The following is a 16,022-nucleotide window of genomic DNA, read 5'->3' as shown; positions in this document are numbered from 1 at the left end:
AACAGCCTCCCACCCCCTTCTCTAGGTCGGGGGTAGTCCATGCATGCGCACGCACACGGTAGCAAATCATTCTCCCTGGTCCCAAAGCTGGGATTCATGAGACACTGGAGACTTGCCAACCCGCCCACCAGGGGCTGACAAACAGCAGGATCCCTCCCCTGCCTGGATGTGCCTTTTGTGGCCATATAGCTACGATTTCTCACACCCCCACCTGCAGTGCTGATGAGTGGGCAGGGGGAGGTCCCATTCAGTCAGTGGGATTATGCACATGCCTTATGAATTCTGACACGGTTTCCCCTTCCAAAAGGCCACTTTCTCCACAGATCACCTACCTCTGCACTCCCCTGACCCCTGCACTCAGCCATCTGTTCCACTGGGGCATGCAGGCACGGCTCCCTTGATCTCAGTGGAGCTGCACCCGGCTACGCCAGCAATGAATTTGAACTTGTCTCGACCAGCTCCCCCACGGAGTCCCCGCATCTCTCTGCCTTGGCACAGGAAAGCTGGCATTAGTTGCGGGCTCCCAACTCACCACGAAGAGCTCAGCTAACCAGCTCCACGGCTGGTAGCGTCCTTCGCGCTGCATGACCCAGATGAGAAGCACAGCAAAAATTCACTGCCCACAAACATCACATCACTCGAGGCCAGGGACTCCGACTGCATGGCTGATGGCGGAGAGGAGCCTCCTGGCACTCGGATCAGCAGAGACCCACGGCAGCATTGCCCAGGAAGCACTCTGCAAGGAGACACTGCTTCAGGCAGGTAGGAAAGCAGCTCAGATCCAAAACGCCCCTAGCAACCGAGGAGTCAACAGAGAAACTTCCCCCAAATTAATCTCTGCCCAGAGCCATGTGCTGGGTGAGAAGCCTCTGGGGCTAGGACTGGGATGGAGAAGCCACAGCCTGGAAAGCTGGAGAAGGGCCAAAAAAAAAAACAAACCAAAAGACGACAGCACAATACCTTGGACACTGCCAAAGATACCGAGCAATGGAGCAGCAGCCTCTCTTCTCAGGACAGAAGCAGTAGCAGCTAGGGCTGAAGGGTCCCCGGAGACCCGCAGCCTCGCTCCCGGGGTTCACTGGGCTGGGATTCCAGCCCACCAGTGCCACTTCGCTCCATTCACCGGACAGCAATGCAGATCCGGTGCATGGGATTTCTGGGGGCCGGCACGCTCTGCTGAAGCCTTCCCTGGCCCCCCACATTCCCACGCTAGGGAGGAGTCGCCCAGCGTCCTCAGGGTGAGGAAAGGAGGGTGCCACAGAAGGGGATGCATGTTACCCAACTAGAACGAGAAACCAATGCGAGAGTTATTAAGAAGTTTGCATATTTAACCTCAAGCCAACGAATTTTCCTCTTCCCACCCTGCCCAGTGGCTCCGCCGCTGGGTGCCTGCCTGTGACAGGAAGCAGAAAACTTTGCAGCCAACTTCTACATGCAATTAAATGACTTTTAGTGCAGAGCCAGGCTCAGCAAGTGGCAGAGCTCCAGCAACACCCATCGGGCCAGGTGCTGAGCCAGCATCAACGCCCATCGACATCCGCTGGGCGTCTCTGGTCCAGTGACTTGAATGGGAATTGTGGATCAGGCCTGCCGTTTCTATGAATTAAGGCTTCCACACAGGACTTCAGGGAGGAGGGAAGCCAGCTCTTCACCCCACAGTCCTGCTTAGCATGGAGGGGCACTCTGAAAAATGCCCTTAATTAAATAAGCACAAAGAACAGCTCGGAGAGGAGACACCCACACTTGAAAATCTGCCCTGCAGCCACCACTGCCCCCTTCACCCCAGTCACGTTTCAGATTACAAGCCCCATTCTGCAGCATAAATTGGCTAGGCTCCAGAGATTTCAGGCAGCTTCTCATCTCTGGAGTCTTCCAGGCTTCCGGTTGCTGTTCCAAGAGCGGCAAGTTATGGAAGGCTCTTAAGAAACCAAGGACTGTGGGGGAGACAGAGGAAGGGGGGCTTTTCCATCTGGGAAGGTCTGTAGAAACAGTCTGCCCAGCGTTTGCACAGATAGATGCAAGACATCTCAAGAGGCCTGCTGGATGCTCGAACCCGTTCGTGCTTCGCAGATGTCTTGGAGCGTAAACAGCAGCGTGACAGAACACAGGCAGCGTGGTCCGAACGGGCAGTCCCGTTTGGGTGCATGAACGCAGACCAGTCTTCCCAGCGCCGCTTCCAGAACTCCCGGTCAAATGTGACGTTCTCGGCGAGCGGGACTGGACAGCTCAGGAAGCGGGAGAATTCCAGCACGCTCGCCCTCGGCAGCTGGCCACGTGGAAGCCAATGATGAGGTGAACAGAAGCCGCCACTGGCTCGCTGAATGGGCGGAGAGAAGGCACGAGCCCAGAAGGCCAAAGAGAGAGAGTGACCTTCCATTTCCACAGACCTCTGTCCCACACTGCCGCAGACCCACCCAAAGGAGATTTCACTAAGAGCCAAGTGGCAGCCATCTTCCAAAATGGCCCCCTGGGCCACAATGTTCATTTCGTTTCTTTCACCGTCCCTGGTCAGGACACCATCAGATGGACATTTTCCTCCAGTCAGGACTGGAGCCGGTCTGAGGAGGGGAAAAACACATACTTGTGCTGGAAGGAGAGGTGCAGTCTGGGAGGCAGGCCAACTCCTCCCCACAACTGGGGTTTCCTTTCTGGACCTTGCATTAGTACAGCATTTGGGGACAGGAGAGGCCTTTATAATTGGATTTGTCAGGGGATGAGGAAAGAGATGGAGACCCTTTATCTCCCCCTCATGGGTGCTCTAAATCCCCATAAGCCCCATATCAGAGTTACCCTCAGTGATTGGGCTTAGGACTAGACAGGACCCTTTCCAGAGGTAGTTAAGGAAGACTCAGTCGTCACACTAATCAGTGAACCATCACATCGTCTTCACCAGCCCCAACTTACGATGGCAGAGTGCTGCATCCACGCATACACTCCCACCGGCCTGGCCAGCCTGAGGGTCTTTAAATAAAGGCACATATTCATGCAGACCCAATGCATGCTCAGTGCCCTCTCCTCTCTGCTGTCACCAGTCACTCAACCTTTCACCACAATAACTGCCCCCGCCCCCTCCCCACACATACACACAGGGCCTGATTCTCCTCTCACTCACACCAGTGTAACACTGGAGGCTTAAAATGGAGTCACTCCTGATTAACACCATCATCAGCAAGATGAGAATCCAGCCCAATTCCTACCCAAGGCCTAGGAGCCCAGGAGGCAGAAGAGAAGCAGAAAGGGACACCACGGTTCAAAGAAACTTGTGCAGTGTATGAGGAAGGTTTCCCTTGGGCTGAGCCAATGTGATCCCTGCTGGCTGGGAATCAGGGGCCTAAGGGCCCTTTGGAAGAAGTTATCGGTTTAGGAAAACATTTCAAGTCTGGGTTTCTTTTGAGTCTTTCCTGCTCAGGTGCCTGGGAGCTGGGTCCCTGCCAGCCGCAGTGAACCTAAGGCACTGCATTTCACAGAGCCAGAGAAAGAGGAATGGACCAGTTGGTGTCAGCCAGGAGGTCTTGGGATGGAGAGAGGGTACAAGGGCTGCCCGAGCAGAGGCCAGGAAGGGCGTGACACAGACATAAGTGGGCACACGTGTCCAGAGTAGCTGCATGGTCCTAGTCTGGGAGCACCACTCTGGACTGGGCTTATGACCAGTCTCAAGCTAGCTGCTGCACCTGACTCAGCAGGACCTCTTTCAATCCGCTATCAGTGCCTGATCCAGGCTCCATATGAGCTGATAGCTCTTCTGCTCTTCGCCACGCCAGCCATGAACAGAGCCCCCTTCAATTCCCTTAACCAGTGCTGGGATGTGTTGATGTAGATGCCATCCGACGGACGCATCCCTCCAATGGCAAGGTCGGTGAAGGACTCCTCCAGATGCAGAAGGGGAAGGAGGGAATCACAACAAGGCCTTGACGAGCAATGAAATACCACATGCCAATTTTGGAGTAGGACACCGAATGCAGCTCAAGACATGCTGATCAGCAAGATACACATCCGTGCACTCGACAGGCACGGGTGAGCTGCGTGTCGGGGTATCGCAAGATTAAAGCACTTCGGAGTCAGTGCTAACCAAGTCCAACTTCAAAGAAAGCTGGGTTGCTTTTTGTTTTGTTTTGTTTTAAAAAGGGAGCAGTCAGGATTAAGTTGCATGGGCAGAGCTGGAGAGAGAGAGGGGGATGGATAATGTGGCACGGTTCCTGCTGTAGGCGATGCTGACAGTCCTTCATCTGTCACAACCATTGCATTCACACACAGGCTAGCGATGGACAAAGTGCAGGAGACCGCTGGTTCAGCCTAGAGAAGCACCTCAAGGTCACACGCTTCTCTGGACTCCCCTAAGGGCACGCCCACAGTCCTGGGTGCCAAACATTTCATGGGCACGTGGTCCCTCAAGAGATTTCCTGCACGACTTCCCTCCTTTGATCAGGCTGGGTATACCAGGATACCAGCCCCTTGCACTGTATTTTGGCTACCTAGAACTCAAAGCAAAGATGCTCATGAGGCAACAAAACAACACACCCGGACACCAAGTACTCTACTGAGTTCTTCTTAACCTCAAAGTAAGGCTCAGTCCCATTTGTAAGTGGAAGGGTCTTGTTTTATCCAAACCAATGTGGCCATGCCCCTAGCTACTGGGCTTCTCAGGAAGCTGGAGGTGCTGTGTTCCAACTTCAGCTGCCCGAGACCAGGTGGGTTTTCTGGGGTGGTTTGATGGAAGAGAGGAGCAGGGAAGCAGCTCTGGTGAAGTGGAATAACAATACCACATGTAGAGAAGACTGTCGGAGCAGCTCAAGAGGAGATCATGTGGAGGAATCACCCAATTGAGGCGACGATACATCCTTAGAGCTGGCATGAATTTCATCTCTTGAGAGGCGTGATTAGCAGCAGAGCATGGAGTGACCTCTGAAGACTGAGATTCAAATCTTGTGCAGGTTACAAACGGCATGAATTGTGTGATCAACCCAATCTCTTGCACTTCTTAGTGCTTGGAATTCCCCCACACATTGTAATGCATCCAAAACAACCTACGCTGACCCACAGAGATGCCATGAAATGTGCTTGCAAAAATTTTCCATGGCTTCAGAGCTAGAAGTTACATTCGCGTGTAACAAATGCCGCTCAGTAGGGTCCCCACCGACCCTCTGTAGGAGTCTAATTGGCTGCAATCACCTTACTTGTTATGCACAGCTGTTGGCAAAACCAAACGCCAAATGAACTCATAATTGACCTTTAGGGTGAGGGCACTGTGAAGTCTGGGAAATAGTTAGAATACTAGAAATCTTCCCAGAGGGGAAAGTGATGCAAACAGTTTACGTGGCAGGAATGCGGATGGTGAGCCACTTTGGATAAGATAGGAACGGATTACAATCTTCCAACTCTAAAACAGCATCACTTGAGATTAAGTTAAAGAAGAGGGAAAAACAGGCTGGCCAACACAAACTGCTCAGCCAACTCCCCGTTTCAATTAAACTCCTCCAGGGCAGGACTGGTGTCCTCTTTGCTCTGAATGGGGCCAGTCAACGAAGAAACAGCAGCCACCAGTCACGCATCTCACTGAAAGATCCACTGGGCTGTAGACTAGTCTCCCCACGGGAGTAGATGCTCCTTCCTTCAGGCTGTTTAAAGAGCTAGATAATATGTCAGGAGCTTGTAGGTTTGGGAATGATCCTGCATTGGCAGAGAACCAGCCACCTGTGTTTAACTTCTACTCCTCAAACCCTTTGAGATTCAAGGTGTTTGGGTCATTTTAGGGGGACTGAAAGACTCTCTCTCTTCACCCCTTCCCCACGCACTGCGCTCCCAGATACTGTGGGGATGGGGGATACAAAACACCCAGACTGACAGGTTCCAGGCAGGAGCAGAAGTATTGAAACAACAGGCCTCTCTTGTCATCTCCCACTGCAAACAGGAAGTGCCCCAGCAGATCCTCAAGGAGCACAGGTGCTGGAACTCAGGGTGCTGCAGCATCCCCTGGCTTGAAGCGGTTTCCATTATATCCAGGGTTTACAGTTTGGGTCAATCGCTCTCAGCAAGGAGCAAGCCTATCCAGAGAGGTCCGGGTTATTTTGGATACTCGCTCACACCAGACCTAGAGAGCCTCTGGAGATTCGCCCATCCCTGAATGAAATGCAAGGTGTTGAGAGCCCTCCATTATCCTGCTGCATTGGATCAGATTCTCAGAAATTCACCCTCCCAGCACACACACACACACAGCGCTACCCCACCCCAATAAACGCCTGCCCCCAGCAGTCTGTCCCAGAGTTTGCTGGCTCCTCTGTGAGCATCAGGAAAGATTTCCCATTAAGTGGATACAGGCTGGTCAAACCCTTCTGGTAAAGCTCCTGAAGACACACTTTTTACTCAAGATGGGGAAGGAGGGTCCTTGGAGATTATCCCCGCCCCCCGCGCACGGGGCCGGCCGCTCTGGCACCAGGCCGGGGAAGAGCAACAGCAACTAGTACAAAAAACTGTCCCAAAAAACATCCTTCCACAGAGGTTGCTTAGAAATCCCTCAAAGAGTTTGTCAGCAAATAAACCCTGGAAAATGAGACGCCCGGAGAGGAGTCAGCAGCCAGCAGAGAGGGGGAAAACACTCCCCTCAGCAGAGCACTGTGGGCTCCGTGGATTCAGATTAAAGGCTCCATGCCAGTGAGGCGGGGAGAAGGACCAGGAATCAAAGAGATACTTTCCCGGGAGACAATGGGGGTGGGGGGGGACAATCTTTTGTGGGGGGGAAGGAGGGAAACAGAGTCAAATCAAACATATCTGAAAGAGACAGGTTAAAAAAAAAAAAAAAAAAGCAAGGAAGCAGATCTTGCCTACACTCTGCCACATCAGACAACAAGTTCCTAGGGAGTCCCTGTAGAGGGGAAATTGCTTTAGTAGGATTTGTTTGGTTTTAAATAAAAGCTTAGAAACTTGTCTGGGTCATAACAGCTGCAGCGACATTAGCAAGCCTGAAAGCAAGGTGGCCTCTGCATGGCTAACCCCTATTTCGGACATTGGTGAGCAGCAATCAGTGCGACCCCCCTGCCCGAAATCAGGGTAAGCACCAGCGGGACACGCCCTGGCTTTCCTACTCGACACTGGGTGTGCGGCTCTGGCGAAGCCAGACTGCCAGAATCCAGGCTAATGCTCGGCCTAGACAAGGCCTTGGTTCTCATGCTTCAGGGATTCACTGATCGCCAGGTGAGGTCAGGAAGGGCAGGTCTAGACTTAAAAAGCTGCAGGGGGGGGGCAATTGTGCCCCTGTAGCGCTTCAGTGAGGATGCTAACTACACCCGTGGGAGAGGCCTGCGTCCGGCGCAGTAATCAGCTACCACCTCGCACGGAGGTTGTATCGATGGAAGCAGCTCTCCCATCGACACAGCACTGTCTATACCGGGGTTAGGTCGGTATAAGCGTGTCGCTCCAGCGTGTCGCTCCCTGAGAGACGTAGTTATACCAATGTAAGTTTGTAGTGTGGGCTGAAGTTTGCCCTGTGGTAGAACATGACACACGGAGTTGCATTTTAAGGCGTTTTTTCCTAATATGAAGCATCCAGCATCGTCTTTGCCAGAGGCAGGAAGAGACCAGAGGGGACTGTGGGTTTGTCCTGGTGTGGCAAAGGCTACGTTCAGCTCACACTGCGGCGGGGGGGGAAGGGAGGAGCAAAAGCCAACCAAGAACAGCATGTGCAGTAATTAAAACAGAGAACTCAGCCTCTGCAGCAGTGAGAGCTTCTGGGAATTAATGCAGACTCTTCAGACCAAAAAAGAAACTAAACCAAAAAAAAAAAATCCCAAACAAAAAAGGCCCCCAGTCTCTGGAATTCCTGCTATCTCCTCGTGTGACCTATTTTCTTCAGAAGTTGGGAACTCACTCAGGAGTTGTGGGCAAGTGACGTAATTGCCATTAGTGTCAACTTATTTAAGCCCCCCTAGATTACCCAGACAAAATTTCTGACAGCAGCCCATAATGTCCTCTCTGGGCCCACAGTCTAACCTGCCTTGAAGTACATGATCCACTCATTTGCACAAGCCCCATGGATTCTCAACCTCAACAAAGATTCTCACCCAGAAAAATGGAGAGAGATTTGATGTAGCCATTTTTAGGGCCTATGAAACAATGTTCTTGGTTATTCTTCATAATTTCTTCTTCTACAGGCAACCATCCCTTTAATATCTGGGCACTGCTGAGTAACTGAAGGAACTCAGGTTTCAGAGTAGCAGCCGTGTTAGTCTGTAGCCGCAAAAAGAAAAGGAGGACTTGTGGCACCTTAGAGACTAACAAGTTTATTTGAGCATAAGCTTTCGTGACAGATTTTCCATTCATCCCGTCACCTCCTGTAAAGGTTAAAGCCACTGGAGAATAACCGGCACCAAATAAGAGTCACCAAAGAATCTGGCTTCACATCCCAGTGTGGCAAGACTGGCTCAACCCGATCTCCAGCAAGAGTGAGATCCACAGCTAAGAGTCCTCTGCTCAAAGCATCACACCCCAGGCCCAGACAAGTTAGAAACTGGGCTCCACCACCCACAGTGACCAGGGTGAAGAGTAGGGAGGAAGAGATGGTTGCAAGAATTGAGGACCACTCTTTCTTATGGTTTTAAGTAAGGACTAGGATCTTGCCCATTCCCTGCCCTGGCTTGGCAACATCAGCATCAGATCCTGCCCACAGGATGGTGTCTGTTCGTGCAAACGTATATGCTGCTGCATAGATAGAGGGGGACATGGGGCTACGGTACTATATGCTGGCTTGTGCACCATTAGAAAGAGAGGAGGAAGAGGAGCAGGGTTGATCAGAAAGGCAAGGCCCATAGCGATTCTAAGCAGAAGGCAGAAGAGTGTACTAGAGCCAGCAAAGATGTGGCTCCTTGAAGTCTATCCCTGCATGCACAAAACACACCAATTTCCTCTGCCCACCCTGTGCTGCCCTCCAGCTGCATTACCATTCGCTCCCCAATTTTCTCTCCAAGCTGCCTCGCGGGCAGCGTCAGCCCAAGGCTAATTGTTTGCAGTAATCAGAACACCCCCCACACAATTAGCCTCCCACAAGCAGGCAGGCAGACAGAGAGGAAGAGTCTTCCCTCCTTACACCAGGTAGCACATCACCTACCTAGGGAGTGCATGCGGCCTCCAGGCTAGCAGGAACGGATGCAACACAGTAGTGGACTCAGGGCTACAGGGTGAAACTGCGGAGGGAGGCAGGTTGAGCTAGGATCATTGTGGGAGACTAATCCCTTTGCACAGAGGAGTGAAATGTGTGCACTCCCCAGGAACAGCCTACGACCAACCACAGCCCACCTACACTGCTCCGTCCCACGTGGCCTTGGAAGAAAAGCGGGGACAATCCACCAAACAGAGGAATGAAACATCTAACCTAGAGAAACAGACAGAGGAGAGATGCGAAAGGCTTTGATGTACGGGGGTGACTGAGTGGGTGAGGTAGGGAAACAGATTTGTTTTCGGAATTTCTTTCCGAGAGCGTGGGAGGGCTGGGGGAGGAGGAGGGGTAGAAATGAGTGGGGGGAGAGGGGTGGCGGAAGAGGGAGAGACTCTCTTCCCCACAGAAAGTGATCCTGCCACCTCTGTAATATAGAATAAAGTCATCCATTTCCCCTTTTTCAATTATTTCTGTGCTGGGGCAGTCTAGAAGACTTAACGGAGATCAGGGCCCCATTGTGCCAGGTGCCGTACAGACACACAGGTGAGAGTCCTTGCCTCAAATTGCTCACAGATTAAATGGACCAGACAGACAAAGGGCAGGAGAAAGGGATTCATTATCCCTGTGTTACAGGTGGAGAATTGAGGCAAGGGAGAGTAAATGACTTGCCCGCAGTGGCCCAGAGAAACGAACCCAGGTCTCCCAAGCTGCAGTCCAGCACCAGGGATTTTGGCAGCCCCAAAACAGTACGCATGCCTCCCGACTGGAGCATCAGTCACGTAACCCATGCAGTTCACCAGGGAACAAGCAAATGGGGGGTTGCACAGAGAAGGCAGCTGAATGACAAAGGCAGCTACTATCTCGACAGCAGTGTACCCAGTGCCTCATCTGGGAAAAGTCAAGGAGGCAGCAGGTGAGCTGTAGCAGAGCGTGGGTGTTGAGAGTGAACCCTGGCATCAAGAATGTTGCCTGCAGGTAAGGTGGAGGGAGCCGTAAACTTGTTTGCATTGCGAGCCACAGTTCACTGCTCCAGAACGTCCAGGGTTCAATTAAGCTAGTCAAACAGGCATCCTGAACTCAGCACTGTCTCCTCCCCGGGGCGTGGAAAGCTGCCTGCTCAGGAAGAGGCATGCTGAAAATGGCCAATGCTGCAACTCAGGATCCTTAAATGCGTCTAAGATTTCCAGTGTGCCCCTCCTGATCCTCAGACAACACCTCCCCAGCACTGTGGAAGGCACAAGAAGGGGGAGCCTGCCAAAAGCAGCCCTCCCAACCCAGAGTTAAGCTGTCCTGGTTGCCACACAAACCCTGGGATTTATTCAAATTCGCCTTCCTTTTATGCCACAAACTGGAGCTTCTCCTCAAAACGAGACTTTCTAGATCAACTGGTGATTTTTAGCATCCAGCTGGAGACACCTTAAAAAGAGCATCACCACCACAAAGTGCCCTACCCCTGCCCTCTGAATATCAGGTCCCTTTCAAGGTGTCAATGGTAGCTCTTTGAACTCTTGGACCCAGGTTGGTCATACTCTTCCAGGCAAGTTAAAACCAAGCGAGGGTCAGCAGCTCAGAGTGTTTTGAAGTGCAGTTGGCACCCACTCTGAACGGAGCCCCTGTTCTGTGCCAAAATTCAAAAGGCCAAAACACATCCCTGGTTGAAGCGTAAGGGAGAGTCCAGCCTTTGAAGTGCCACTAAATGGCTCAACATTGAGGAGCTGTGGGGGGTAAAAAGAAAACATCACAGCAGGGTGCCTCTTTCAGATAGAATAGACAAGAATTTTAGTTCCATGGAAGACAGACAGGCCACATGCATTCATGGAATAACTCTCTGCAGATGTTTTCCATTCCCAAAAAAATCCCCACTCCAACAGACGTCATTACAGACCTCTCCTGACCATATCACAAACAACGTGCACCACCCAGGCCAACACAACAAAGCTTCATTTTCCACTCGACGGGTGGCAGTTCCCGTGCAAGGACAGCTTCCTCTCATGGCTTTATCTCATGTTGCACAGTCCCACAGCACAACGGGAGAGCGGCCTCCAATACGCTTCTCCTGACAGCGAGATAAAGTCCATCACTCACGCAGACGGCGCCGGAAGCATCGGTCATAAATAAGCTTCATACGTTCAAGCTGCTACCTGGGAATCTTACCTACGCATTTTTCCTCCGAAAAACTTTTGTCGTTGACGTCAAAGCACACTTAATGAAATAAAAATATTTTGCCTAATGCTAACCAGCCTTCCCAATCCCTCGTGAGGTATGCAAGTATCGATGCTTTTGGAGGTTTTACCCATTGGGCATTTAGGAGCGTAAGTCCCACTGAATGAAAGTTGCATCCGATGAAGTGAGCTGCAGCTCACGAAAGCTCATGCTCAAATAAATTGGTTAGTCTCTAAGGTGCCACAAGTACTCCTTTTCTTTTTTTGAATGAAAGTCAGTGACTGTAGGTTCCTAAACCACGCAGGTGCTTTGGAAAACATTACCGTCCATATCCATTTTACACAAGAAGAAGCAGAAACACATGGCCCAAGGCCACACGATTCACTGGCAGACTCGGGACATGTCCTCCCTATAGCAGCACAACTCTGGGGGCTGCATCTGTGCCACTCTAGCACCATAGCTTAGAAGACCCTTCCTAAGTCGATGGAAGAGGTTTTGCCACGGACGAGTTAATCCACCTCCCTGAGCAGCAGTAGCTAAATCTATCTAGCTGGGTCTACACCAGGAGTTAGATCAACCTAACTATGGCGCTCAGGGCACAAAATTTTTTACAGCCCTGAACTACGTAGCTAGTTTGATCTAATTCTTAAGTGTAGACCATGCCTCAAGGTCAAGAACAGAACCCCGTTCCTGACTCACCCTCTTTGCTATAGCCGCTAGGCAGGACTCCTTCCCTCCAGCCCTTTCCACAGATATGAAAGGAAGACTGCCCAAAATCTATGGTCTGTATCTATTAATAGAAACCTTTCTACCCCTCTATGCTTGTACCCGCCTAAGTGTCATGGACAAAGACCACGACCCCTGGGCCCTGAGTCACCTCAGACATCTCGGTCTGAGGCCAAATCCATTTCACACGGGTAACCTTTGAGCACTACAGACTTGGGCTGGGGTTGGAACAGGTGGCCAATAAATAAGTTAACAGCTTGCACTTCTAAAGTGCCTTCCATCCACGTGTGTCAGGTGTCAAGTCAGCTCTCTGCACAGACACATGGATTCAGCAGGTTTCCTGGGGCAGGCTTAAGGGGATGGTTCTAGTCACTGGCTTTGCTTTTAAAAAAGCATGAAGCTCTTTAATGGGGGCAAGCCACCAGAACCAGCTTTTCTGGTTCAAAACAGCTACCTCCCAGCCCTGTGCCAGGACACCACTTGTTCTTGGGGAACCACCATCTATGGGAAACAGGGACTGACATACCAGTTGGATTGGGAGCCTGGGCACAGAAGCACATTACCCTGCAGAGCAAACAAATAGCCCCTCGCCAGGAAAGAGTGAGTGTCACTTCGCTGTGGCCACCCCCCACCCCGTGGAGCCAAACTGTGTTGGCGGTGGGGTCGGGGGAGGGGATGGGGGGACGCTCCAAAGAAAGATATTTTGGCACTAGCTTGAGAAGTAAGACCCATTCTGCGGCAGCCCCGCCAGCGATGCCCAGCCACACGGGCTGTGCAGGGAGAAGGGGACGGCCCCCGTGGCAGATGACACACTCAAGCCAGCCATTTTCCACTTTGATGAGCCAGCCTCCCAATGCCACCTTTCTTCCCCGCCTCCGCGTGAGCCTCCCCCATTTCTTCCCCCCCGCTCCCTTTTCTTCAAGAGGGACTTGGAGCTCAACAGCTGCCAGCAGACGCCTGGCGTGGGCAAGGCTCTTCCCACTGCATGCTCAGGCTGGGGAGGAACGACGGGGAGGGGAGGAGGAGGATGACGCGGGACTGAAGCCTCATTTGTAGTCTGCAAGTACCACCTGTACAGTCTGGGCTGCTGCTGGAGAACAGCCCCCTCCCCTGCAAGACAAGGGCTACAATCTGGCAGGAAGAGGAGGAGAATTCACAGGATTGGTGAGGCGGGGGGGGGCAAGGGGGGAAGCAATTCAGGAGGCCTGTCAAAGCCATAGCCAGCCCAGTGGCCGTCATCACAGGAATTCTATTCAGCACAGAAGCAGGATGAAAGGACCCTATGGTGCAGCAGCTGCCTGGATTTTCAGAAGAGGCAGCAGGCTCCCTACAGAATTATTTGTATTAGCTGCCATTGAGGATTGCCTGGAAGAGGTCCTATGGAGCCTGACCATTGCACCCTTGTGGAGCAGGCTGCTTCTTGGGACCTCAGCTGGCTCCATAAACTGGAGAGGCCATAAATCTCAGCTAAGGGATTCCTGCATATCTACAGGGATGAGACGCCACCAGACTATCCTACCCCAGTATTTTCAAATGGCAAAATGCCACTGCTGTTAAGCTGCTGGCAGCTGACTTGAGGGAACTGCTTCACTGTGGTCACAAGGCTCCATTCAAATGTGTGCAACACTGGAGCCAGAATGCCCAAGCCAAGCCCTTCCATGGCTGGACCCCAAGGAGGTCAGCAGAGGGCCGGGCTGGAATCTGGTGATGGGCTGAAAGCAGGTGGTCATTCAAGTCCCTCTGAAAATCCCCACAGTCTATTAGGGCAGGAAGTTGAGAGACTTTAGAATTTTTCTTTAGCCCTGGAATGGAAGGAAACCAACCTTCCTTTCCCTACTTGGTGGGATGGGGATCCACTAAGCCATGCTGTGCAATTCCTCCTCCTGAGCTCTAGTGAGAGCTCAGACCAAACTATCGCCGAGCAGTTGGAGATAGCTGCACCTACGTCTGGCATTGCCCAGAGTGGTCGGGTCCAGGCAGCAGAGCATACCTAGGAGAATGGGCAGCATTCGCAAGGACAAGGGTTGATGGGAAGCCTACAAGCTCACTGGTTGTCCAGTAACCAGTAACAAGAGCAGGAATTACTCTTTTCCACTTCTCAAAACGTTCTCCAAGGAATTATTCCCAGGGGTACTTCCTCCATGCTAGACAGGACTTACTCATGGATTCTGATAGGGAAGCATATGCCACGGACCCTGAGAGCCATACATCCTGGCAACAGGGCACTTGCAGGCCTGATAGCCTCACAGGATTTCCCTCCTCCTAGCCCCTTCAAGAATACCTGCATCAGTTGGAACAAAAACCCAGCTGTGGATCATATCCACAATTAAAGAGAGTAGGGGTAGTAGCCCTGTCTCTCCAGGGCAGCAAGTAACACAGGGTTTCAGCTCCAGCTTGGGGGACGGTTGGATTAGAAGTTACAACTTTTGATTCCTGCAGAGAATAGTGCAGCACTGTGCCGTGTGCACCCCGGCCCGGATGTCAGTGGAAAATAGCCCGCAGCCCTCTCCACAGAGAGACTAAAACTCTAGGAGAGCACGGAAGGGGGAGACTCATTAGGAGATGCACGCACATACATGCGGGCACACACCCTCCCCCCACCCCACCAACCTTCCACTCTTCAGACATGTGTCGCCAACGAGCAATGACAGAATATCTTCCCTCCTCCTGTCTCACCACCACACACCAGCCCTGAAAACTACCAGGACTCAGAGCCTGCCCCGGCACTCCCAACAATGGGCACACCATCGCATCTGGCTGCTTGATCCGTCCTGTCACAAATGCTACTTCTATGGCCTCCGTTCCCTGCCTCACCGATCTTCAGAGTATTTATTCCCCCAGCGCCTGTGAGGTAAGGAAACCTGCCCACGGCCATACAGGAATTCTACGACAGAACAGGGAATTGAACCTGGGAGTTCCAATGCCCAGCCTAGCCCCCTAACTCCTGGGCCAGCCTAGTCCACTCACCACTTGAGCTGCCTTCAGGATGCCTCCAGGGCAGAAGGGCCACCTGGTCACTGTTTGTGCACCAACAGCTACCTCTTCCCAGAGTTACCCATCTGGCTGGGAAGACAAGGGGCCTTTGTAACTCTAAGGAGATGCATAGCTGGCATTCCACTACTTAGGATAATCCACCTGACCAAGGCACATGCCAGAACAGGTTAAACAAACAGCCGTTTGCATGCAACAGGAGAGAATGTTCATCAGGAGGCCAGTGTGGGGAGGGGTTTTAATTACTCACTTTGTGGGCCTTAAAGAGTCACTCAGATCTGGAGCGGAGCCCTGACCGCCTGACTGCACTGCAGACCAAGGTTCATTTGAGCAGGACAGCCACCCTAAGGAAAACATTCCTCGCTCCGGGAAGCGGGGACGCCCTCTTAGTGAGAGAAATGCAAGAATCTACCATTTCCAGCTTCTCCTCCCAATCCGTACACCGTCCCACCTCATGCTCCTCCCTCACCGCTCTGCAGGTGGGCAGGGAGAGAGAGCCCGAGTGAGTTACGCTAGGCACTGCCGACCTTGTCTAGGCACCTCACTTGCATGCCAAGGCTGACACTGGAATGAGACTCATCAGGATGCCGGCTGCATTCCACCCATCCTGCAGCGTGGAGCTAAGAGGGGAGGGAGCAGGGTCTATTTCCCTCTTGAAGCGAAGATCATTAGGGCAAGATGAACAGCCCACACAGTAGATAAAGCGAGGGTCCCCCCTCCCCAGGCACCAGGCAATCAGAGAAAGTTTTACTTCTTGCAACATGCTTTTTCTTCTCCTTCACACCTCCCTCCTGCATTCAGAGGCGAGACACACAACCAGACAGAGAACAATCTCACACAGTAACTTAAAGTTAGATTTCAGAGTAACAGCCATGTTAGTCTGTATTCGCAAAAAGGAAAGGAGGACTTGTGGCATCTTAGAGACTAACCAATTTATTTGAGCATAAGCTTTCGTGAGCTACAGCTCACTTCATCGGATGCATACTGTGGAAAGTTT

General features: G+C 52.1%; 1 protein-coding gene across 7 annotated transcripts in view; it reads right to left on the bottom strand.

The window, feature by feature from the left end:
- Window positions 1-16,022, bottom strand: part of AGRN (agrin) — a 223,274-nt gene that overhangs the window by 166,814 nt on the left and 40,438 nt on the right. The gene's annotated exons all lie outside the window — the stretch shown is intronic.

This window comes from Caretta caretta, chromosome 18, assembly GCF_965140235.1.
Source record: "Caretta caretta isolate rCarCar2 chromosome 18, rCarCar1.hap1, whole genome shotgun sequence".
In the NCBI taxonomy this organism is placed as follows: Eukaryota; Metazoa; Chordata; order Testudines; family Cheloniidae; genus Caretta; species Caretta caretta.
This window is presented reverse-complemented; position numbering and strand designations above follow the sequence as displayed.